Genomic DNA, 25,494 nt, shown 5'->3' with positions numbered 1-25,494 from the left:
CCTAGGCTTTTTAGGGTCCTATAGATACAGAATTTATTTAACTTTTTCAATACAGTTGAATATATTCACTAGTGCTGCAGCAAGTGAGACTGAAATAATGAAGTCTGCAGTCCATGCTAATTAAAGAAAAGTTTTCCCTCTGTTCAGTAAAAACGTCAGCAATAACCACATGGTAAATGCATTTTTCACGAATAGGGTCACTGGGCACTGGAACAGGCTGCCCAGGGAGGGGGTAGAGTCACCTTCCCTGGAGGGGTTTAAGGGACGGGTGGATGAGGTGCTGACGTGGGTTAGTGTTTGATAGGAGTGATTGGACTCGATGATCCGATGGGTCTTTTCCAAACTGGTGATTCTATGATTTAGAGTGCTAATATCTGTGTATTCATTCCTTTTTTTGTTCCTGACCCATCAGGAGTGTGACTTCTTGGGATTTATTAGGAAAAAAATCATACACTAGTGAGTTCCATTTCAGTCTTTCAGAATAATCATTAGCTGGATTCCTCTAAGAGTTTTAACAAGCTGCTCCTGTCACCCCACCTTGCTAACTCCCTCTGTCCCAAGCAGTTTCACTGGCAGCAAATGGAGTTCACAGCAATCTAGATGAGTTTTATTTTCTTTTAGTGACTGCAGTTGCAGGAGTTTTGTTCTAGAGAACTCTTATATTTGGGATCATTTATTTGTATGGGAGACTTGTAATCATGAGAGGCTGAGGATTTCAGGAATACCCAAGGAAAAGCTTTCTAGTTTCAGCCCCCCTCCTCCTGCTTGCGCTGCGCTCCAGCGGCATGCGGATGCCTCCTGTAGGACTGCAGGAGAGCTGGCTGCAAATCCCTGTGGTTTACGTTCTCCATCAGCACCTCCTGCTTTGTTTTAACAGCTTGCAAGAGATGGAAAGTGTGAATCAGGATAGTTATTTGTGGTCCAGTGTGCTACGTGGGTGCTTTTGCCATTTTCTTAAGTGACACCAACATGCAAATTGCCAATTAGTTTAAAGAAACTGCTGGGATTACATGGAGAAAAGAGAACAGACTTTGTTTTGACTTAATTATGTATTTTTTTCCGATCCTTAACTAATATTTTGTTTCTTTGAAAATGCATCTGCTCCTTAGAATTTAGGTTTTTAATATCGGAACTGGTTTGTGGGGTTTACTTTATTTTATTTTAGTACTGTTTAAGCGTGGTGTTCCTTTATAATTAATTTTTAGATATTTAGGAAAGGTTTCACTGATCCAAATAACTGCTTGTGAGTCTGACTTTCATGTTGGTGCTAACGACTCCTGATAAATATCTTTCCTGTTCAATTCCCAGCAACCAGGATTAGAAATAAATGGTAACTAATGAAATAACATGACATTTTGTTGACAGTGAGTTAGGGTTTCTGTGTCATCCACATACATAAAACATACATAAAACTGGGTGCCTGAGTCGTGTCTGCATGTGCAGCTGATGAGAAGAAAAGACAGCAGAATGCAAAAAATATTAGAATGAGACAGGGGAAGGATGGGAAAAAAGAACCGAGAATAGATGTGTTGAAATAGTAGAGAAACTATGACGGTCTTATGGGAGAAGAGAAGGGAGACTTAACCAAGAGAGACAGAAAAGAGGAAAAACTGAACCAGAGAGATGGAAGAGAGATACAGCAGAGTCTGAGGAGGAGTAAAGGGGAGGTGAAGAGAGAACGGTTGCAGAAAAGTTGTTAGGAAAGGAAGAGGGGACAGGAGAGCTGCAGAAGTATATTAGGCTGTCTAAAGAAGGGGACTGGGTGGAAAAGGGTCACCCCAACGAACGAAGAGAATCTGAGCTGCAGTCTCCCATCCCCACTCTGGTGAAGATTTATGGAGATGGTCTCCCCTCCTTCTCTCATCTCTAGTGCTGGTGTGTAAATATGTCATTTCACTTGCTCCATTTTAGATATTTCAGGAAAGCCTTTTTTTTGTTCTTAGCAGAGAAATCTTGTTAGTCAAGGCTCATGTATAGCTGGACTTCTGAAATAAACTGTAATCGTGCTGTCCTTTATGATGAGCAGTGCTAGGCCTATTACTAAGTGATTATTTTGGCATAATTGATACCAAGCTCCTAATTGTCCTTCTTTAGAATTTCCAAAAATACAGCAATAGCAATTGATACATTTTTTTGTTCATCACTCTATAACAATATTACAGATTATTTTTAATGAGGATAGTGTAGTGTTAAGGTAATGATTATTTTTCCTCTTAGAAGTTCAGTACATGTATGCCATCATACCTACATTCTTTGACAAAAACTGGAAAAATTCTGGGTTTAAACGGTCAAAGAAAACCATAAAAAATTTGCGGTGATTGTGGGAGTTGGGAAAGAAGTTTTAGATTCCCTATCTCTTTATCTTCAAATAGGTATTTTCTGGAAGATATAGTTTATCCAGGGAAGAATAGGGGTAGATTAAGCTCAGCAGAGAGATGGTGAGGTGCAGCATCAGCATGTGCTATGAAAGATGCTGTGATCATCCCTTCTGCTCTGTATGAAAGTATCTGAGCAGAAAAGAACAAGTGATCCTCCCTAATTACGGTGCCTGTTGAAAATAAATCCCGTGAGTCACTTTTCACTTGGAAGGACATTGGTGTGGGTGAAGAATGAGAGACTGAGTTCAAAAATATGGAGAAAAATGCATGTCTTTTGATTTCTTAGGAGAAAAGAAAGGAAAAGAGCCCTCTTCTGTTTCAGTACTCAAATTGCTAAACTTATATTTTAAAAGAGCGCAAGGAAAGAACAGCGTGCAGTGGTTATGAAATCCAGGTACTGAGTCTAATGAACTTAACAAAAGTACCTTTATACCCGATTTACTACTAAAAACTCTCTATAGCAACCTCCCTTACTTTCATCTGGTATCACATAATAAGATTTGTTAATTTGGTAATAACTAATTTACATCCCAAGGAAAATAAAAGGGCAAAACTCCTGTCTAGATTCTACTCATAACTTGCATTGAATTAGGGGATTTTTTTGCCTGCTTAAAAATCAGTCAGCCAAAGCCTAGAATAGAGAGAATTAATCAACTTCACCCTTATATATTTTCTTTGAGTTTGTATATAGGCTTATTGCCCAGTTGTCTTCAGGACTATTGAGTGGGGTTGGTTCTACCAGCCTAATCTTCATTATTGGCTGCAAGCTACTTTATGCTTTCCAGTGAACTGCAGTTAAATCGGATTTTGTTACTATATCAACTCTTTTTCTGTTCGCTTTTTTTAATACAGAAGGCTAAATTAGCAATAATCATTTCCTTTGCCTACTACCCTGAATGGGCATATATTGAAAAGCACAATGTAGTATTAAAAAAATAAAAAAGAAAGAACCCGAAGATAAATGAATGGCAGAATAAATAATTTATGCTAATGAAATTACTGCAATTAGTAGTTCCACAATGACCCTTTTAAAAGCCACAGCTGTTAATGTCAGGAAGTGCTGTCACCAGTGACCTTATCATAAGAGAAAGTGACAAATTGAAAATGCAGGGAAGACCAACCCTCAAAGAGGTCTGTTGGGGAACGATTAGTGTTTTCTGAAAACCAGTGTGAATTACAACCAGCTGCTCTCTGGCTCAGCGTGTCTCCCATGCTGTGCCATTTTGTTAAGCTCCATAACAATAGTTATTTTGCCCCATTGAGACAAGTTGTCTCGGGCCACTTCCAGCTCTACCGGAACCCACCTCTTCCCTCACTGATATACAAATGAAACTGTTGTTAGAGGCCTTTTCAGGGTTGCTGAGTAGAGACCTCTCATAAGGATCATGTGTAAGGAGGTTGTCTTTTGCGAAGAAGAGCTGTGCTGCAGAGTGTGTGTGTCACAGACAATGAAAAAAAGGGAAAAAGTCTGAAATGCATTTCTGTTGGAAGCCAGCACTGTTAAAACCTGCATTAAATGTCCATTCTTGCTTTTACAAACAATTTTTTTTAATATTAATTTCCCAAGCTTTGCCTAATGATATTCTGATTTTTTTTCATTTGCAGAGCAATTTATTTCTGCTTTCACTAAAAACAAATCTTTATTTTGTCCTTGTTTTAATTTCTGGGTTTGTAATCATAGGTGAAATAAGAATTCTTCTAAACTAGCTTTTAAAAGTCACAAGAAAATAATGAGGTATCTTACTGAGAAAAATGGCAAGTCTTTCTGCAACAACCTGATTGCAATATTAATGATGTAGGTTTAAAACATTTAACTGCATCAACAGCCACTCGTGAGCAATTTTCCCGAAGTTCTCTAAGCATTATTGACAATGCTTTGGTAAATTATGTGTGACTTTCCTAAGAGTTGGTGTAGCTCATTTAATTCATATTAATTGATTTTTAGGCTTCCCTTGATTAATTGAACTGGGTTTGTCTTGTACAGGATGCAATAAATAATCATTAAAATGAGGGAGATGTGACTCCACAGATTATAAAGTTAAGTATGCTAGAAGTCATAGAGGACAAAATGGAAGTTAGTAACAACGGTGGAGTTAAACAGGTTTTTTAGTATTTCCCTGCTAATTTTGAATCACAGAATCACAGAATAACCAGGTTGGAATAGACCCACCGGATCATCGAGTCCAACCATTCCCATCAAACACTAAACCATGTTCCTTAGCACCTTGTCCAAGAGAAATGCATACATTTCTCTTGCTTAGACATGTGTGTGAATATATTTTAGTAATACAGGTAGATGGTGTCCTTTAAAATAAACAAAAATTAATTTTGGATGTTTCCTGTTTCACCTTTATGCCAGGGAAGTGTACTCTAATTCAACTAGTGTAGTAGTACGTTGTATTTGCTGGCTCAGTTTTCAAAAAAATTAGAAAAAGGACCTTTGAGCTTCAGTCTTAGATCTACCTTTCCTCTCACTGTGACAGGTGAATGAAGACAGGCAGTTTACCTTTGCATTTTGCTCAGAAATACATGACTAAATGACTGTCTGGAGCAATTTTAAATATGCCTAGCCTGTTTTGGTTATCATATAGTACATGAAAAGAGTTTTCCAGTCTCATGTCTGCATCTTCCTCCCTGCAATGAGAGAGGAAACCCAGGCAGTGCCGCGTGACACCTGACACAGCCCCCCAGGTCACCAGGACCTTTCTGGCATCCTTGCTGCACTGTGCTGAAGTTTGCACAAAGATGGAGATGTGATTTGTGGTTTGATGCATGGGTGGCACGTGGGGAAGGGAAGAATATCAACTGTCACATCTTGAGGTGACTCTGAACTCCACTAGGATGTAACTACTTTTCTGATCAACTACCCCTTGAAACTTGATAGAAGATCTCTTCAGCACAGAAACGTTTTATGGTTTATGGTATGTGGAAACTCGGCATTCAGAAGCACTCAACAGTGATCTAATCCTGTCCTCCTACCAGTTTATTTTAGATTATCACTGACTTTGATAAGCACATATAAGTAGGGACTTGCACGACTTCAGAAATCTAAATCATAGAGTCCAGTTCTGCTTCATCTGAAGCTAAGAGCACAAATGCGCTTCACTTTGAATGCAAATTTGATGATATATGTGGTATGTGTGGGTCAGTGTGATTGGAGTAACCACTCTATATAGAATATTTCTTTAACCTATATATAAGGATTTCTCTTAACAGGATTTTCAGATGTGAACTAGAATATCCACATAGGCTTAATTCTGTATATAGTGATATATTGACTGGTTTAATCTCTGTTGTAGCTCTAGGGGGCGTTTCTTTGAAAAGAAAAGAATGAAAGTGTTGAAGAATTGAGATTCTGTGTGGCCAAAGACTTAATAAATGCCAGCAGAGAGTTAATTAATTTCTATGCAAAGAAAAAGTTGAAGGAGGCTTATTTTTGTTTTATGTTTTTTATATGCTGGCAAAATTATGTTCAGGGTCGACTGAAGAATAGTTTGGAGTCCAATCCATCCTTAGAAAAATTATGTTTTCCGATTTACATTGGTATACTTAATTTTTTAAACATTTCTTTGCTTCTGTGTTTGCATTTGTTCTTGTCCTTCGTTATGTTCAGTCTCTTATCCAGGACTCCATTTGTGACTTCATGGCTTAAGCCCACACCAGTCTGAACATGTTGAGTGCCAAATATAAGTGTACTGAGAGGCAATACAATTACATGGCGCTGAAGAGTTTTCTGTAGCAAATCATGATTGATAAGATCCCCCTAGAGAGAAAAACCAAGGACATGTTGAACCACATGGAGCACTTGGTGAATGGCCTGCAGAAGCTGAATGCAGCAGCTTTGCAGGTAAACTGTGAAAGTCACAATCTTTTCTTTCATTCTGTATAAATTACCTTGGGTTGATTGCTAACAAAAAAAAAAGTTGACACAGCATCTTTTATTAGAGTGATTAGTTGTGTTCTAATTTGACAATGGTCACACTGGGATTTGATGGTTTCAAGTGCTGCATGTTGTGCTAGCAGACAGAGCCACAGCTCCTATCTAGCTGGGTCCTTGAATACTGACCAATTCTTATCCTGAAGCCTGGAGCTCTGCACAAGAACACCAAATGCAGCATCTTTTAGTTTTTCAGAAAAAAAAAGTTATAAAGTCAACTCAAAGAAACTGAAAAATAAACTGATTAGAGAGATCTGTGATCTCAACAGTCATCTGTTATGACTCTTATTACAGCTTTGCCTTTTCATTTCAAAATGGAAAATTTTGGAAAGCTAGATTTTGTAGGTTTTGTAACAGATTTCAGGAATTCACCAAAGAAGAAAAGCTCTCAAGACCTTAAATGTGATAAAAGTTTAAGCCCTTTAATATTTGTTGTCCTCTCTGTCTTATCACCCCTATCCAGATCAGGTTAACAAGAATCCCTTCTGGTTAAAATATAGCCTTTTATCATGAATTGTTGCCAGATAAAATGCTTGGACAGGGAAAAAATACCCACAGGTATTTGAAACATTTCCTTTCCATGAGGAAAGATATTGTCACAGGATATTTTTATACGGGTTTCTTGGCTGGCAGGCAGTAAATTGCTCTTTCAGCATATTAACAGGTAGTCTTTGTTCATCAGCCTCTCAGTCTCTCTTAGCCTTTCAGCAAACCTCTGCTTGAATTATCTGCTTAGAGTATTTAGCTGTTTCTAGAATGTCCTTTTGCTTTTACATTTGCATTTGTGCTGCAGCAAGGTCTCGTTGTACCACTGAGATACCTCGTTACAAACACAGGAAACCTTCAGGTTGCTTCAACATCCAGACAGACAACTGAGCGACTCATGGGACCTTTGGGGTCCCTCGTGGGAGCAGTTAGGCAGGTTTATTAATTCCTTTACGTCACCAAAATTCTGTGGGCTACACCATGGAGCTGTCAAATGGAAACAAAAGAGGGAAAGGCAATACTTATTGTACTGAGACCCATAAAACACTGATTTTGTTTTTAGTTTCGGCGTTTTGTGGTACATGTGTGATAAACTTTACAGAACTACACCTAATGACCCTTGCTCACAAATAATGCATCACCTTTTCTTCTGTAGGAAGAAGACCTAAAATCCAAACTTTCTTCTCAAGGGGCAGAACTGCAACTGAGAAATCAAGATGGTGAAGCTTTGATTGCTAAGACAGGGTTTTAGACTTGAGAAAGTAAGGCAAGAAAAGGCCATTGCAGATGCAGAGGAGCAAAAGGTCAGTATAATTCCCCCATTTAGTGCTGCCAAGATATATTTAGCACAAAATAAACCCTTTTAGGTGAACAGTTTTGAACAACTTCCTCTCCAGGGAACATAAAGTCTAAAGAACTATTATACTTCCACATGTAACAGCAATTCATACCATGATTATCACTTGACCTTTTTTTACGTTATGCCTTTTCCCAACCTTTTAGCTGTTTTAATGAGATGAAAGAACAATAAATACGGAGGTCATTCAAGCATTTAATGGATGTGGATCTTAAGAATCAGATCTATTTGTAATACAGTAAAGGTCAGAGAGTCATCCCTGAGCACTTCAGATTTCTAGAGGCTTTGAGGCTCTAGGTAAATTGAACAACTCAATCGATAGGTAAGTTCATTCCAGTATCTCGCAATGTTGCAAGGTGCAAACATTGAATTTTAAGATTATAATAGCATTCTTAATAATAAGTGTCATCAGTGTTGAATCATCTTCATTTTGCTTTCTGTTCAGCCAATTAACATTTTGTCAACGTCCGCGTTGGAAACATTTACATGCAGCAGTCCTCAACACAGACCAAATAGAAAAGCATAATTTCATCTGGAGTCCAAATGTTTCATCATTTTGGAATGCTTTAAAATGAAATTCCTCCGCCTTTAGTCTGAAGGGCTTATCCAGCTCTGCCATTTTGCTACAAAATCTGATGTATATTCTGTCATTTATCAGTACTGCAAAGAGAAATTTTAATTTGGTCTTAATAGTTGCTAATGCCTGGGTTTGAGCTATGAAAACTTCAAGTTGCCAAGAACTTTTTAAACAGTTTTCAGGTACAGGGAAGACTATTCCGTCTAAGCAATCAAAGTGGCGTTTCATTCTCTTTTTCTTTGTTTCTTAAGACATTAGGCAACATTTATTACTTTTCTAATGATCTTGTGTCTCATCCTAATTTTATTGAGGGAAAGGTAATTTTTTTTTACACTGTCATAAATGAAGGCTAGATTGGGATCTTTATTTCTCTGCGTTGTGCTAATTATGGACTTCTACCCTTTGCTGATCCGTATCTTATACACGACCTAAAAGCTGATGTGATGTTTAAAATCCAAATAGTGCAATTAATTAAACCTGCTTCACTAGGATCCAACAGCTCAACATTCTACCAACCACTTTTGGGTGGTGCTTTTTCTGTCTTGGTTCCATATGCTTCTGATGGATTTGGATGATCAAAAAGCACCCTTAACACAATTCTAATTACTTCATTAAGAAACTGGGTGAAACACACAGAGTGACTATCATGGGATAATCACATCGTTGGGCCACTTTATTTCAGGGATGAAGTTCAGCGCATGACACTAATGATTACCATACTCTCCCGTTCGTTGTTTCATTACTATTCTGAAATGTTTTTATTGGAAATGAAAGTGTCATTTTGTGCTACATTAATCTAAAACTATTTCATAAGACTGATGACTATTTCTAAATATTAATCTTCTATAATTTTTGCTACCAAAAAAAAAATCTACAAATGAGAATACATCTTCTGGCTGAGTAATTTGTGAATACTCTTCATAATTGATTAAAACATGTCATGTATTAAAAAATTGTTTTCGCTTTCAAGTTCTATGGATTCCAAACTGGAGTTTATAGTTTGGTTGGTTTTTTATTTTTACAATATTAAGCACTAAATACCTTAAAGATATTGCCTTAGAGTGAAATATTACCTAACAAAAGGTGAAGACTGGAAGTCACTTTAGCTCTGACACATGAGGAAAAGTGGGGTCAATCTAGATGCTGGTAAATGTGGCCGAACTGCATAACTGTGTAGTAATCAAGAAGGCTCTGACTATGAATGTGACACTGCTATGTTCTTAAAATAGTGGGCAGTAACACTGCTGTGATTTTACTGGCCATCTGTGTGCTCTGAATGATGCCAGAGTGGTTTACATTTGAAGACGAATATACGATTGTCTTTTAAAATTGGACTTACCCTGTCAAAGGAAGAAAATGTGCAGAGCATGATGTAGGCATATGGGTGATAGTGACACTAGCTGAGGATTAGGAGCCAAGATGGATTCAGACTGACCGGCTTTTTCAATTTACTTCTTTCAACTTAAATGCACTCTTTATTTATGCAGTATATTTGAGCCACTCTACTCATGGTCTGATTGCTAAGAGCACACTGCTTTCAGCTTTTCTAACAATTTAGCCATACTGAAGAGCTCTATATCATAGAATTTACTGATGTGAAGGGGACTAAAGTTCTGAAGACAGGGATGAATGCCTCCTTCATCTCTGTGTGCAGGAAGTACCATTTGAGAAATATTGTCCTAAGGTTTATCTGCAACTTGCTCTGTTTATTTTTACCTCCCTTCAAAGAAAAAAAAAAAAACTCTTATCCCAAATTTTCTTTAGGCATCAGCAAGCAAAGAATAATTAAGCATAAATAAAAATAAGAGTCAAAACTGTAATTCAACTCATGTAACTTAAGTTAGCTATTTGTTTTAATTAAATGTACCACGTCACATTAGAAGCACTGTTAATTGTAACTGTAGCATTTGCTCACCTGGTTACATTCTTAAAAAACTTTAGTAGAAAGAGCATCTTGGCTATTCTAAGCTTCTCACTTTAGGTTAATTTCAGTAACATGGGTGTCAAACCACATTAGAGAAAATAGAAAACAAACCAAACCAGCAACCGTATATGCAATATTTAATTTAAAAAATATTTTATGACTAGTATGCAAACTAATAAACACTGGGAATTTTATCTTAAAAGCTACGCTAGTTCTTTCCTGCACTTTTCTTTCACCAGAGATGGGGGGAATATTTAACTCTATTAGTAACTTGCCACTTGTAATGTAATGCATATTGATTTTTAATCTTTATTATTTCCATGGACAGTGTCTGTGTGTGTCCCGTGCAATGAATGTGTACGTGGAAATTGGCCCTGACAATTGTAGAAAGATGTTTTTTAAGGATATTAAATTCTTACAGAAGCTTGTTACTGCCAATGCACAGTGCTTGATCCAAGTATTAACATCTTAATCACTGTAATATCCTCTTTCTCTGTAATTAGACTTTGTTTAAGCAAGACCTGACAGGAAATGAGCCTGAGAGATGAGCATGATGTAGAAAGGATAAAGATGGATCAAATACATTGCCTGAGGCTGAAGTCAGTTATATCCTTGAAAATGTGCACGATAATCTTCCAAATACCAGTTGTGGATAAGACAGAACACCCTTCAGGAGGGGTTCTGTCTTACCAGATAAATTTGCACCAATGAAATCGTAATCAACTTTTAAACAGGTAATTAAATCATTCCAGAAAGTTAGGGAGGCATTTGGATTTCACTTAAAACTAGATGATCCGGTGGGTCTCTTCTTGGTGATTCTATGATTCTATAATGCTGAGTGATGTAAAGTCACTGATTTAACTCACTGTTAAGCAAAAATAAGAGTTTTGACAAATCTACTTAGATTGGAATATTTAATTTTCAAACCAGAAATCAAGTAATTGACTTGTTTTCATATAAGATAATTCCCTTTTCCCATGTTTTCTCCCTTGTTGAGGCCCGTGATTTTAGGCTTGGATTGAGGAATTAAAAGAAAAAGACAAATTACCAGAAGAAGGAGGCTAGTTTGACAAATCTGATATATTTAACTATACCCTAAACATGTAGCGAATGTTTTACTGGTTAGGGAAACCCCCAGTGCATCAGTAGAACTAACCATTGGGTCCTTGGTCTCATTTTCTAAAAAGGAGCCCTTTAGAGGGGAAAGATGAGGGAGTGAGGAAAAAAAGGTTGCAAAAAAGATCTCAAAAAAGGTTCTCAAAATCTTAGTGAAATATCTTCATTTTCTCTCCTCAATACATTTCTTGTTTAGCTCCAGCTTCTGCATTTGAGCACAGATTTTTAAATGTTTGAAGCTTACTTACCAAAGTGGCGTAAATGATTGAATATTTGATAACTCCTCAGATGTAACTGACTGCCCAAATATACCACAGATTTTTTTTTTACAGATAATCTCCGATCCTGCATTACCAAATCTCTCACCTTTGCATCCTACAGTATTATACAGAGTCCTAAACAGAAGTCCCTGTAAATTTCTGTAATTCACACAACGATCTCCAGGTTTGTATTGGCAACTGGAAGAATTCACTGTCCAATGTGTCTTCACATGTTTATAGGCTCCTTTTTTAAACAAGCATCCGTGCAGACATGCTTGATCACAGTTTGCTAGATAGGTACAACTACTAGAAGGACTATCTTCATACTATCAGCTCTTCAGCAAGAGATATTAAAAACTTATCTAGAAGAAAGAAATATATATACGTTATGTATGTATATATATATATAGCCTTTCTTACAGCTGCACCTCTCTTTTATGTCAATAGATATAAAGAAGACAAAGAAATCATTACTTGCTGTATTTTGTGTTGTAGTATCTTATGCATGAAAGAATCTGGGCAGTGTACAAAATCTGTTAATGCAGTATTTGTTTGAAAAATGTATGTTGTCTCATGGAAATTAACAGAAATTGCATAAAGCTGTTGCATAGTCCTCTCACAATGTTGTGGTGGCAGTGTGCTGTCCTTCATTACCCTGAAGGAGAAGAGGCTGTGCTAAGCAGTAGTTAATTAACTAACTAGAGAGGTTTAGCCTTGCCTATGCTGAGCTGGTCTTTGAGGGATCCACTTTCCTTTCACCTACAAACTGGTGAGCTCTACCAAAATTGCGTATTTTTTTTAGTAAGCCAAAGGTAAAACATTTTTTTTCCATCAGGCTTGTCACATGTATATTTAATATGAAAATAATAATGAGTCGAAGTTGTCAAGGCCAGAATCAGAGCTGTCTGTGAAGAAAGGAATTTGAAAATTCAATATTTGAAGTATAAACCATTTTTAGTACATAAAGCATCAGTACTTATTCTTTACTTTTCAGTCTGTAAAACTGAGCGCCAGGAACAATGGAAAATATCCAGTTGTTACGACAACCCAGGTAAAGATTCTTCGTGATGATACAGGCATTTGTTCATAAGTATAAACACAAATGGTTTCTGGTACCCCATTCCAAAGCTATTCTGTTTCCTATTCATCTCTTTCAGTCTCCGTGTTTCCTCCACAAAAGGGCAGTCAGCAGGTTTCCATTTCCTATTTCATACTATTGCCCTTAAAAGGGCCGAGCAACATGCAGGGATGCTTCATGATTCAGAGCAGCAGAGAAGAAAGGAACTTCTTATACCAAATTTTCTTGCTAGAGCAATGAGAATAAACACAGTCTAACTACCTGGAGATTAAACTACTGCTTTAGTAGAAACAGCACGTAAAAAATGTCATAACTTGCTGAGAAGCCTGTTAACTTTTTATGATTGTAGACAGTTGATTTGCCGGGACATCCCTCTGTTCCCGTTTTTTATCACATTATCTTCACTGTATACAAGGCTTCACTCCTGAGCAGCTGCGTGTGCCAGCTAACACGGAGTATTTAGAAGCTTTACTGAACTGAGCAGTAGCTCTGATGTTAGGAATTTCTGTTATTTAAGTTTTTTATAATTTTTGTAAGCTTGGATTAGTGTTCTGGGGAGAATGAAACAGCAATCACAGATAAAGTAGGAAATACTCAGTATGTAGGCATGTATATAAATAGTATTTATATAGCAGAATTTTAGCAGAAGGTAGTAAAAATATGTGACTATCCAGGAGTTTTCAATTGTCTTTACTATGCAGCAGTTGGGAAATGTTCTTCTCCAGATGTACACATTTCACTTGAAATACCCCTCTGAATCAGGCTGTCTGGAGTTTAAGGCAGCTTGTCATTTGTAATTCCCTTGAGCACCTGGCTGCAGAATTCCTTCGTTCATCCTAGCATGATAGCAGCTTATCATTTAATTACAAAATAGTGAAAAATAAATCAGTTTTAGCTGAATTTTACTCAGGCTTAATGCCTGTCTGATTTCCACCTGGATTCTGAAACCATGAAAGTGATACACACAAATTAATTTTAGCTGGAGAGTAGTCCCGCCAAAGACACATTCAGCTCTGCTTAAGATACCCTTATACACCCTGAAATCAAATATCCTGTAGCCTTTAGGTCAATAAGCAAAGAAATCTCTGCATGTCTCACTATTGTGTACAAAGATGACACTAAAGCAAATGTGTGATGAGAGACTACTAGGATTATCTGAAAGTCATTTAACAGGAGCTATTTGCAATTTTATAATGAATGTGAGACCAACCTCTTGTCCGTTGTACCTATGTTTTATGCCTTTTTCAAGGTGTGTTGTGAGGTAGAGCCAGAACATTTTGCATTGGCCCAGACAAACGATGAATTAGCAGCAGCTACAGAAAAACTAGAAGCTATTAGGAAGAAGCTTCTTGTAAGTACTGCTTAATTAATAAGCATTCTCCTGTAATATCTTGAGCACACTTAATTTTATTAGTGTTATTTTATTTATTTATTTCATTTTGTTAATTTATTGAGTTTCTAATAGATTTTATTACTTCCTAGTTCAAGTACTAAAGATGTATTTTCTGTAGGGATTATCACTATTTTTCCCATTAACCTATTGAAGAATATTCCATAGTTTCAGTGGCAGCACATGAAGCTGTTTATCAGGAACGACTGCATTTCCTCAAAGCTGTTAAGGCACGTTATAACTAATAGGTTAGTAAATAATAATTGATATAAATAACCAGCTGTGATTTTTACAAGGAATATCTGCCAAGCATTTATATGAATATTGGTCTATTGGAACACACGAATAACTTCTAGAAAGGGTTTTGGAAGCTCATGTTCATCTTTGTTTATGTTTGTTATTTAAACACATCATAAAAATGACATAAAATCTCCTTTGTGTTTTTGAAAGACCTCTAAGCACATATATACATTCATGTACACACACACATGGAAGTGCATGAGAAAATTTTTTTGAATTAATGATTGAACTGAAGACCATGTTTACCATTAAGAATCTATTGAACTTCTGAAAGGGATCATTTGTGATTTATTAAGTATTTATTTAATGGAGCAACTGTAACCCAAAGTGTTCTTGAAACAGGCAAAGACTGACGTCTTGGAAGATGGTGTGTGGAAGGAGTTTATGTACTGTGCAAGCTAATTACCCTGACATAGCAAAGAATGCTTTAAATGGTTTGAAAGACACAACATTAATTTGGTTTAGAAGGCTTTGAGTTGTCTTAAGACTTTTGTTGTTTGTAATATCTGGACCTGAAATCTCACAGCTTAAGATATCAAGAAATAACAGAAGGCTGAACAAATATGTAATTTGGGGGTTATTGTTATTGTTTTCTCTTAGGGTATAAATTTAAGAGAAAGGGCAAGATTCACTTCTACTAAAATCAGAAATCTGCATGTTAAAGTATATAGGAATTTCATTCTGTATTTCATCAATTTCCTGCTTTTGTAGTACCAGCTCTTTTTTGTTCTGAAGGACATGTAGATTTAATGGGTAAACAGCTTTTACTATCACTCTTCCTCTGCCATCCACCCCAAAATTCCCATCAGATACTTCAGTATTTTGCCTTCATGTGATACAGCCTTAGACTTGTGACCTTGGACAGTTAACAAATAATTCTTGATTGTTGTTTATTCATTAGTAGTCTTGGGGAAGAAGATTTTGGTATGATTGTGAACAGTTCAAAGAAAACACTTTACTTTGAGCTGGGATTTGGATTGGATGACCTCCAAAGGTCATCCTAGTTTTAATTACATTATTAACTCGTGTCTTGTCTGATAGCCACATAGTGGTTCTAAAAGTGTAGTGCATAACATGAAGATATGTCTGCATAAAAGCCCTTAATGGTTTCCCCAATTAGAGGGGGGAAAATTGTGAGTTAGCACGCACCAGAACTTAAAAAAAACCCTAGGAATCTTAGAAGGAAGTTTAAGTTTTTCAGAATTAGAACAACTTTTGAAGATGTGATACCCACTTAATAAAATATTAATCCAAGAAGTTTCAAGTGCAGAAAATCTGGGATCTTGTCTTTAGTGCCCATTTTTCCACCTGTGAAATGTTAGAGGATGATGAGAGGCTGAGTTCATCAATATGCTTCACTAGGCTGAAGGAGCTCTGCAGATTGGTGCACACAGAACGGGGTCCTTTCCTGCCTTTGTATTTCACTTTTTAACAGAGTTGACATGCACTAATTCCAGGAAATGCACCACTTTTCCTGGTTTTGTTTTAACCATAGTTACAGTTGGCATTTTGTAGAGGCTTTGCGTAGCTTTCTGGGCTCAGCTTTTTTCTCCATCTAAACATGCACAAAATAGTCAATAACTTCGTAGATTTTCAGCCTATCCAATCTTATATTTAAAATCAGCTTGAATTCCTCACCTGAAAACTTCATTAATACATATGTTAAAGGACATTATGTTCAACATGATGTTCCACGAGGAGAACTGTTATGTACAGCAGTAGCATTAACCAGGATTAGCAGATGAAAATATACAAATTCAGAGTGAAACACTAATGTTTTGCTGGCATCCATTTTTAGAGTTAGAAGGAAGTGCTGTATAAACATTCATCAGTTGCATTTGACTTTTTCAGAGTTTTTACGTCTAGGAAAGCTTCATCTGCTCCACGGTAACTTCTCAACCTGTTTCACTTGTTTGCATTCAGTAGTTTGTAACATGCCCTATGCACCTGTTCCACCTGTCTCATATCAGACCTTTTAAAGGTATAAATCACTGTGTAAGGGAGTCTGTGGAATGGGTGTAAAGAGAAGGCAAACTTGTATTCCTTCTGGAAAAAAAATGAACAATGCAGACGCTTCTCAATGACTGTACTTAGATTTTATTTACCTTAGTACCTTATCGGCCTCTAGAAAACTCTTACTCTTTATTTGAGTTGTATGCATCCACAATCCATAAAAACAAATCCTCTAATGTTGAATGGCCACTCTTGATATATGGACATTCTTTTATACTTCTGTCTGGGCTGCCTGCTGACTGGATTCAGTCTGAGGGAAGTTTTTACCTCACCCACCACCTCTTTTTCAGGAGTAGCAGAAGTCCTATACAGACCTATCATTCACCCTTTGAAGAGCCAAATCTCTTTCAAGCTTGCACAAACCCAGTATGTAGAGCCCCCAAGAAGAAGGTACTCCACCAGTGCAAATTCATGGGAATCTGCATGAAATCAAGCAGCACAGAAGAGCAAGGTATTTTGTACGTCATTTATGAATGCTAGACTCTAGCAGTTCTTTTCATTCTGGAGCTAAAGAAACTCAGTAAGTTCCTCAGTAAGAGCAATTAAGCAGTTAGTCTTCTACCTAACCTCTTTTAAATGCCTGTAAAGTGGTATTAGTTTTTCTTACCATTATTCAAGCATTAAACCATACATCCAGTTGCCCCCTAGCGTCCAGTTATTTTCATGTTCTTTTCCTTTCTGGTCATTTCTTTGCCTGCCTCTTTACAATCTTCCTCTATCCAATTTTCTAAAGAATAGACCTGAAGGCAGAGTATGGTTGTTAGTGATCTCTGCTCCTGCATTCATGGACATTCTGTGCTCCCTGTCTCATAATTCAGCTTTTTTCTGTTGGCAAAGAGAGAGAGAGAAGGAGAATTGTACATATTTTTCATATGGAAACTTTTGTGGCTAGCAATTTTCAGTGATGGTAATTGATGCAGCTGTTAGTAATCAATAATACATCTTCAGCCTAGACAGCACAGTTAAACTAACCTCCTTTCATGTCTCATGGCTTCCAGAATATATCTTTAAATAAGAAATTAAATGCTTTTCAAACATGGGCAATATTGTAATGAATATCATCACAGTAGTTTTTTGAATATCAAATATATACAGATTGGTACCAATACTAATACACTTTGTCTTTTTAAACATTTACAGTGTTTTAAAGATGATTAAAAAGTACTCTGTGGATGCTGACACCTGCTGGTACTTTCTTCATAGAATCATAGAATAACCAGGTTGGAAGAGACCCACCGGATCATCGAGTCCAACCGTTCTTGCTTCTTAAAGTTTTAACGTATTAACACATGCGCTTTCCCATCCAGTCAAAAAATTGCTATATATTTACCATGAATGGATAGAACAGCAGGTTAGGAAATAGAAAAAAATAATTGTTTCTTCATAAGCAAAATTATTTTTTACTTATTTTGGGTGACATTAAATCAGGTTTCCGTCCTTAAAGAAACTGCTAAAAGAAAACTGCAAAAGAATCTGCTAAAAATATTTGTGAAAATTATGATTTTGCATTCACATTTATATAGATTGCAGCAAATATGCCTACTGTATGCAAAAAAATAGGAGATGGAAAGGTAGTATGCTTATTATTAGCGTTAAGGCTAAAAAATTGGGTTGAGTTCATCATTTTGGCAGATATAGAGCAATTTTTATTGTGTATCACTACAATCATTATTATTAACATACAAGAGCACTTAAATACAGTGAAAATGCACTCTGTGCCTGAAAAGGATTACACAAGGACACAGTACAGCAGGTTTGCTATGGAGAGTAATGGCTCTCTGCTGTGATTTGTGGGGCGTACTTCCCTGCCACTAACTTTCTTGGTAACAAGAGTTTTTAAAACGTGTGAATTATCCCATAGAATTTAGAGTACTGGGATATAAAATGCTGGTATATAATCCTGCTGTTGCTAGCCCTAAACTTTATTGATAGTGCATCCTATGAAAGAATGACAAAAGGGAATGGTGTGTTTTGTAGTGACACCTTTCCTATTTGAAAGTCATGAGGTAGGAAATGCTCTGATAAAAGAGACTATTATGTACCAAAAAAACCCCACAGAGGTATCGGGGCATTCCTTAACAGTTTTTCTTGCAGCAGAAGAATGTTCTTCCCATCTTTACTACCTCAGCCTGGAGTCTTTGATGGATGACTACACCTCAACTATGGTCAGGTCTGTGTTGTCATGCAGGCAAACTTAAGATGCCTAGAAATAAATAGTCTTTCTTAAGAAAAAAAAGAAGAAGCTAGAAAATTGTCTCTGTTCTTATTCTTCTTACTCCTTGCATGCTATACTGTTGAAATTTTACTATAGCATATCTCTGTGAGATGCCCTTAGAAGCAGAAGTTCTCATTAGTCTCTCACTTTAAAATCATCACCATTAAAAGGTGGATTGGCTGCCTCATTATCCCTAAGAAATCAAAGCAGCCTTCTTCATTAACCTCTAAGTTGTACTTTCATCTTTCCCCTTTGGTAATTAATTTCTTATTTTCAATTTATATATTATTTTGAAATTTCCTAATTGCACATCACCAATTCCAAACGCTAAACTTGGCAGATGAGATGTAAATCTATGATCCGGCAAAACCACCAAACTTTTGTGGAGGGATGTACTTCTTGCTCCTGTTGTAGCTCTTCCATTAAACCCAAAACACAGAAATTTTGTTCTAAACTTAGTTCTATAGTTACTCTAGAGAAACAAAACTGTTTCAGGCAACTTGCCTGCTATGGCTTCTGTTGTCTTGCCTTGTCTTTTCTCTTTTTTTTTCAAAATGGTCTTTAAAGCCTCTTCTTGTGTTCAACTTTTGCTTCACCTGATTATTTGTAAAAATAGTACTTTTCAAGATGTTTACATCTTCGCTTTTATCGCCCAACTATCTGACTTTTATAACACCTTTCTTTTCATTAGTTTTTCTTAGTTTGCTGAGCTGGAAAGATTTTTTTGGTTCTTTTTGATAAACAAATACAGCAGTTGGAGCTTTATTTTTACAACCAGAAGAAACTAGTGATCCCCCCTCCTTCTGTTGACCAACTATTCTTGACTGATTGTTACTGTATTTTTTTTTTCAGAAAGGCAGGTTGTAGCATCCTCAACAGCAATTACAAGATAGCTCCTCACTCCAAGCATCTGTCAGCTGTTTGAGTTAAGTAGGCATTAACAGAAACAATTTTGAACTGTTTTATCTAAAAATCTCACGTCATCCTAGCTGCTCTGTTAAGAGAGTCTGGAGAAAACGCTGCAGCCCAACAAATTACCAGCTATATAGAAGGAGTGGTGAGACTCCAAGAAATTAAAGGGTCTGAGAAGTCTGAGAGAGGAAATTTGCAGGGGCTCACTGGGGCTGGACAGAGGCTGCTCCTGAATTGAGGTACATTGACTATGACATCCCTGAAAGCGGAGAGAAGGCATATCGCTGCCTTTTGAGCAGAGTATAGCAAGAGTGGTTAAAGATCTTTGGTGAAGGTGTGGACCAGCATGCAGGAGATCTACATGTTTTCAGCCACTAGTGAAACTATCCTGTCTGCCCAAGAGGAAATTGTTGAATCTTATGCCACTTCATATACAAAATAAAAATAATAATTGTGTTGTTGCATTTTTTCTCTCTCTGTTACAATTTTAAATGCTCCAGAATGCACAGGACATAGTTACAGTGTCCTAGGATGTTTTCACTGAATCTAGCAAAAGAAATTTGCACTTTTGTCTGGGATCTCCAGAGCTGGCCATTGCAATAGAGGCCATTGTCATCAAGCAGAAACATTTCTCCTCCTATTATTACCTCCAAGCACCTGATCCCCAGCACTTAAATGGATATTTGGTAAGAGATTATAATGATGATTTTGTTTTAAATTGTTGTTAGATAGCTTACTTATCTTGTGACTGGAGCTGTGGAAAGAGCATAGGGTACAACCAAACCATTTCTTTAACATTTGTATCCTTCAGACTTAAAGGTACTGTGTGCAGTTGCTGTCATTAAAATATGTTATCTAAAATAAAAATAGAACAAGCCCAAAACACCAAAAAAAACCCCAAACATTAAGCTATAATTTTTACTCATCCCTTTTCTGAATAGGTTCTGGATAGCAATCTGCATAAGCTCACAGCTTCTCTTGGGAAAGCAGTTGCAGAGAAAGTCTGGTGTCAAGATGATGTAAACCCAAGAAACAAAACTATTGAGCTGGCCAGTAGTTTGGTTAAGGGACTTGAGGTAAGAAGATTTTTTTCCTGAATGTTTATTCTAGTGTGAGCTTTGAAATATTTGAAATGTTTTATTGAGCGTGAGGTTAAACCTAAATTTTTGAGGATTGAGGGGGCGGGGATTGGGGGCAGGGAATGATAAGGGGCAAGATGACCCTTATTAAAATCATTTACATGGAAAAAATATCCAAACATGACAAATAAACCTATAATAAAGTCCTGAGAAGTGAAATGTGCTGCACCACAATTACGTTTCCTAAAAATCATGTATTACAGAGTAACTGATATTGACATGGTTGCTAGAGAGAAGTCTCGATAACTAAGTCACCACATTTATACACAACTGTGAACACATTGTGACAGCCTGGGCAGCCTCTAGTTAATGAGCAGAAAGACTGAATAATCCTCTAGGTCAGGATGGAGTCGCCCTGCATCTGCCCCCATTGCACTTTAGATTGCAAATAAGTGGAAGGCATCAATGAGATGTTTGCTGTTTGGTTTTGGGTTTTTTTCCTTTTGCAGCACCTATTAATTTTTAAATAATAATGCAATTTATTTATGTTAAAATTATATATATTTAACTGTGGTTATTAGCTTTATTTGCAGACAAACATCATTAAAGCTAACACATGCCTATTTAACGGTCGGTAACCATTCCAGTCAGCCACAGCATCGCTGTGCTGTCTCTCCTAGGGCTTTAGAGAAATTGTGCTGTCTCAATTCATCATCTACGATTTTAACCATTCCTTTTTGACAAATAAGTGTAAATAAGAGGAAATAAATAGTACAAAGAATATTTACACTACTGTGTGAGTCCCCAAGGCAGTCTGAAGAAACATTTTAAGTGACCTCGCTTTCTGAGATCAGAGAGTGAATACTTTTGTTTCTACAAACCTCTCAGCAAAGGTTGGCAATCAAGATTAAAGCAGTTTAGAAAAAAAAAACTTGTAAGAGTATAGAACTACTTAAAACTCCCCAGTGCAATTAAGAGAGATCTGCTTCTGATACCTGATTCTGAAATTAATATGCCTAGAAATGTAAAATATATAAATAATCTTTCCTTTGGCAGAAAAACAGTGAAGTCAGTGTTACTATCTGCATATAAAAGCCTTTATTTGCCCCAAGATGCCCAAGTCAGCCACTGTTGACCCAATCCTGTAAACCTTTAAAGTCTTTGGAAGCTCAGTGGAACGAAATGGCCTTTGCCCATAGGTAGTCTCCAGGTCTTGAATTTGAAGGTTTATATATTGTTAAAAGAAGTTTTCCTCCAGGATTTGAGGTTTTTTATTAGTGATCTTATTGTGGAAGTTATGGGGAAAATATTTAAAAGGATTAATTGAGAATGTCAAGTACTTTCCTCTGAGAATAAATTCTTTTCGACTAGAACGGGAGACAGTTAACTTCTGAAAAGCATCAAGACTGATGATTTTGTCTATATAGCATTGACCTGGAAGCTCAACCATTCAGACTAATAAATCAGGCAATTTATATTTAATCATTAACTAACTCCCAAGCTGAACAGCTGTTCAAAATTAGAAATGGGTCACCCCAGCCAGGATGACATTACAAGCAATCTATAATGCATTAGAATAAAATTATAGTGATTTTTAACTGTCTGGAAATTTATTACACTGAATGTTCCAACTCTTAAACCCTTGTTAGCCAATGTCATTAGTGATTTATGGTGCTTGGGTGGTATGGTAAAATTACTGAAAATTTAAATAGACAATAATTCTATGTTTACTATATCTTCAAATTTCAAAGCTATTTTGGAGAATGAGTTGGGTGCTCTTTATTGTTTATGACTTGCCAGTCAGTGAAAACAAGAAGAGAAGGTGGATAAATCAAAAAAGCCTTCTTGTAAATTAATATATTTATTGTCTTATTGCCTTCAGTTAATGGTTTAAAGAAGAATCCAGTTGCTTCTCTAGGCAAAAATGGATGTCTAAAATACTTAAAAATGAAGCTGCTACATTACAAAGATTGTTGTTAGAGCTTTCAATGGGAATAGTCCTTTACCTGTCATTTGCTGGGCATCTCTTATGAACATAACCGGAGTTTAGGAGGCCTTCACACACCAAGTGCCTACGCTTACACTGAGCAACATTTCAGTGCTAACTCTTCTAATCCTGTTACTTTGGTTGGACTCGATGATCCGGTGGGTCTCTTCCAACCTGGTTATTCTATGATTCTACTTTGATTAAAGATACTTCCATTTTCTTAATGGATCTTTTATATTCCTATTTCATAACAAAGGAGTTTGAGCCTTCTGTTACATTAGAATCTGCCCCTGTCTTTGCAGAACAGGATTGTTAATGACTTCTGTAAATACTTCTGATTTTTTTCTGAAACATATAGATGTAAAATATTTCACGACTTTCAAATTTAACAATTATTTTGTTACTTTGTTTGTGTACACATAGAAATTTGGTTTTACAATGAGAGTTTTTATATGGCATTGATTATTTTACATATTTAAGGCTTTCTAGAATGAGCACATGGAAGAGTATTCTCTGAAGCTCTGAAGCAGCTAGCAAGCATTTAAATGGAATTATTTGAAGTAATGAGGATACTTTGTACTCAGTGATTTTCATAGATTTTGATTACATCATGTAAAGGACTAGAAAAATTTGTTTTTATTACTGTAATCATTCTGAAAAATGAATATCTGCAGTGACAGTGGGTAAAGGACAGTCCTTATAAATTGTTCAGCTGCGTGCTTTCCTTCTTTCACGCTGGCCTTTCCTTTGGTCCTTCTGCTCACTGGAGAATGATTTCCTGAGGTTCCCCTGGTGCAAGTCAACAAACTGGGAAACAATTTGTATTTTATCCTTAGTATTTCAAAGAGTACAAACAAGGAAGAAAGGTTATGGCAGGCTATTACAATTTTGCATCTAGAATTCCATCAGTTTGAAGATTACTGTAATGGATGATCAATTTTTACCTCCATTTCCATGCTGAAACTATCTCAGCATACGTTCATGCATAGATTCATCCCTTTGCTGGGAATTGTATACACTGAACAATCAAAATATAATGTGCCAAACACTGCTAGTTTGATTTTTTATACCTTGTCATAAATTCTGACTGAAAATAAGATGATGATTTGATCCACATCTTAAACATTAACTTTCTATGAAGAAGATACTTTCATTTCTCTGATGTTCTTTAGTCACAGTTTCAGCATCTTAAATAGACAGTGGGTTGTCTTTACAACCAAATTGAAAAAAAATAAAAGCTTTCCATATAGCTACTAATAAGAAATCGTGAATCTGAGACTATGTCTGACTATTGATACAAAATATCCCAGGGCTACGGTAGTTTAGATGAACTCTGCAAAATGCACAAAGGATTCCAGAAATTAGGTCTCTCCGTAGAGGAAAAGAAAAAATATTGATAAAACAATTTTTAGAGTTAAATTTTGACAGAATCATTGAGACTGGAGCAGATCCTCTGACATCACCAATCCAAACCTCTTGCTCAAATTTGGCTGGTCAGAACAGATTGCCCAGGACCACATCCAGTCAGGTTTTGAATATCTCCCAGGACTGAAACTCCATATTTTGAGGGGAATGGGAGAGAAAGAGTAAATTCTCTTTGGCAATAGAAAATCCCTTCCCTTTCCAATTCTTTATGCCAAATTCTGACCTTTGTGACACCTGTGTAGTAACAAACATTAAAGCCTTAATTTGTATCAGCCTAGTTATCTTGTGCCTTGCACCGAGTCAAGTCTTGCTGCTTGGTAGCCTTACTCTATGATTATATACCACTCTGATTAAAAGGTTCCTGTTCCTGTGATGGAGGGCCTGGACCCGATTGCCACGTTGACGAATGATGCTACGATTGCGGCATGGAGTAACGAGGGATTGCCTGGTGATAAGATGTCAACAGAAAATACCACTATTCTAACAAACTGCGAGCCCTGGCCTCTGATGATGGATCCCCAGCAACAGGGAATTAAATGGATAAAGAATAAATATGGAGCTGACCTTAAAGTCGTACGTCCAGGACAGAAAGGGTATGTGCATGCTGAAGAATTGGCTTCATGTTTACTGCCCTCAAGTTCCCCTAATTTTTATGAGGAATAGGTATTTGTTGGGATGCGCTTACTTGAAGACTTGAAATATTGCAACACTGATGGTTATTTATCAAGAGCATCATTTTCTGTTTAAAATGGTGCCTGAAAGGGGACCTATTTACTCTGGTTTCAAGTGTTGAGGAGTAAAAAAAGTGGAAATTGAGGTGTGCTGCTTTGGAGGGGGAAATCTGTTTTTCAATAGGTAAAGTGGAAAGCCTGATGATGTGATGGTACTTTTACTGTATAGTTTAGTCGATCAAACACGGCACGTGCATCCTGCAGGGGAGAAGATTCAATCCAATGTACAGAATTCAAGGCAAAAGACAGTATCAGGTCCTTTGGTGGTAAACAAACGTGGTTTTAATTCTCATTGGTGGGACTGAATTGTATGTGAGTTGATAGCGCTTGCATGCAATTGATCTATTCATATCTTTTCTCTTATTTACTTTGATTTAGGGAGATAGCTGGGTAAGATTTAACTGCTCAGTTTCAGAGGGCTATCTGAGTTAATTTTACTGAATTTCAGATATAACACACAATTACACAGCACTGCAAATAGTCACAGTAATGCCTTATTTTTTAAATAAGTCTACTCCTCTGAATAAGCTCTCTTCCCTCACCTGTCCTGATTTTTTTTAACCTTTTTTGCAACCTTCACAAGTAACTGATTTTTTCATTCATACCCTGAAGTACCCTTCTGTGTGAAGCTATATTGTCTGCTTATTTATCCTTCCACTATCACCTACTTTCTTCTCAGGGTCTGTTGAAACAGACTTCTTCCAGTTATTCAGACTCTAATCCTTCAAGAAAGCGCTTATCATTTAGCTGGGGATGTATCAAAATGTGTAACACAAAAACATAACATCAAAACTATAACGAAACCTTAATGATACATGTGGTCCCCCAAC

At 36.7% G+C, this 25,494-nt stretch overlaps 1 long non-coding RNA gene across 1 annotated transcript; it reads left to right on the top strand.

The window, feature by feature from the left end:
* The first annotated feature begins 7,531 nt into the window (after nucleotides 1–7,531).
* LOC138722294 (uncharacterized) lies at nucleotides 7,532–24,527 on the top strand. Its single transcript, XR_011337684.1, has 4 exons — nucleotides 7,532–7,604; nucleotides 16,606–16,766; nucleotides 20,384–20,518; nucleotides 24,291–24,527. It is a non-coding gene; the product is annotated as an uncharacterized lncRNA (long non-coding RNA).
* The last annotated feature ends 967 nt before the right edge of the window (nucleotides 24,528–25,494 follow it).

This window comes from Phaenicophaeus curvirostris, chromosome 6, assembly GCF_032191515.1.
Source record: "Phaenicophaeus curvirostris isolate KB17595 chromosome 6, BPBGC_Pcur_1.0, whole genome shotgun sequence".
NCBI lineage: Eukaryota > Metazoa > Chordata > Aves > Cuculiformes > Cuculidae > Phaenicophaeus > Phaenicophaeus curvirostris.
This window is presented reverse-complemented; position numbering and strand designations above follow the sequence as displayed.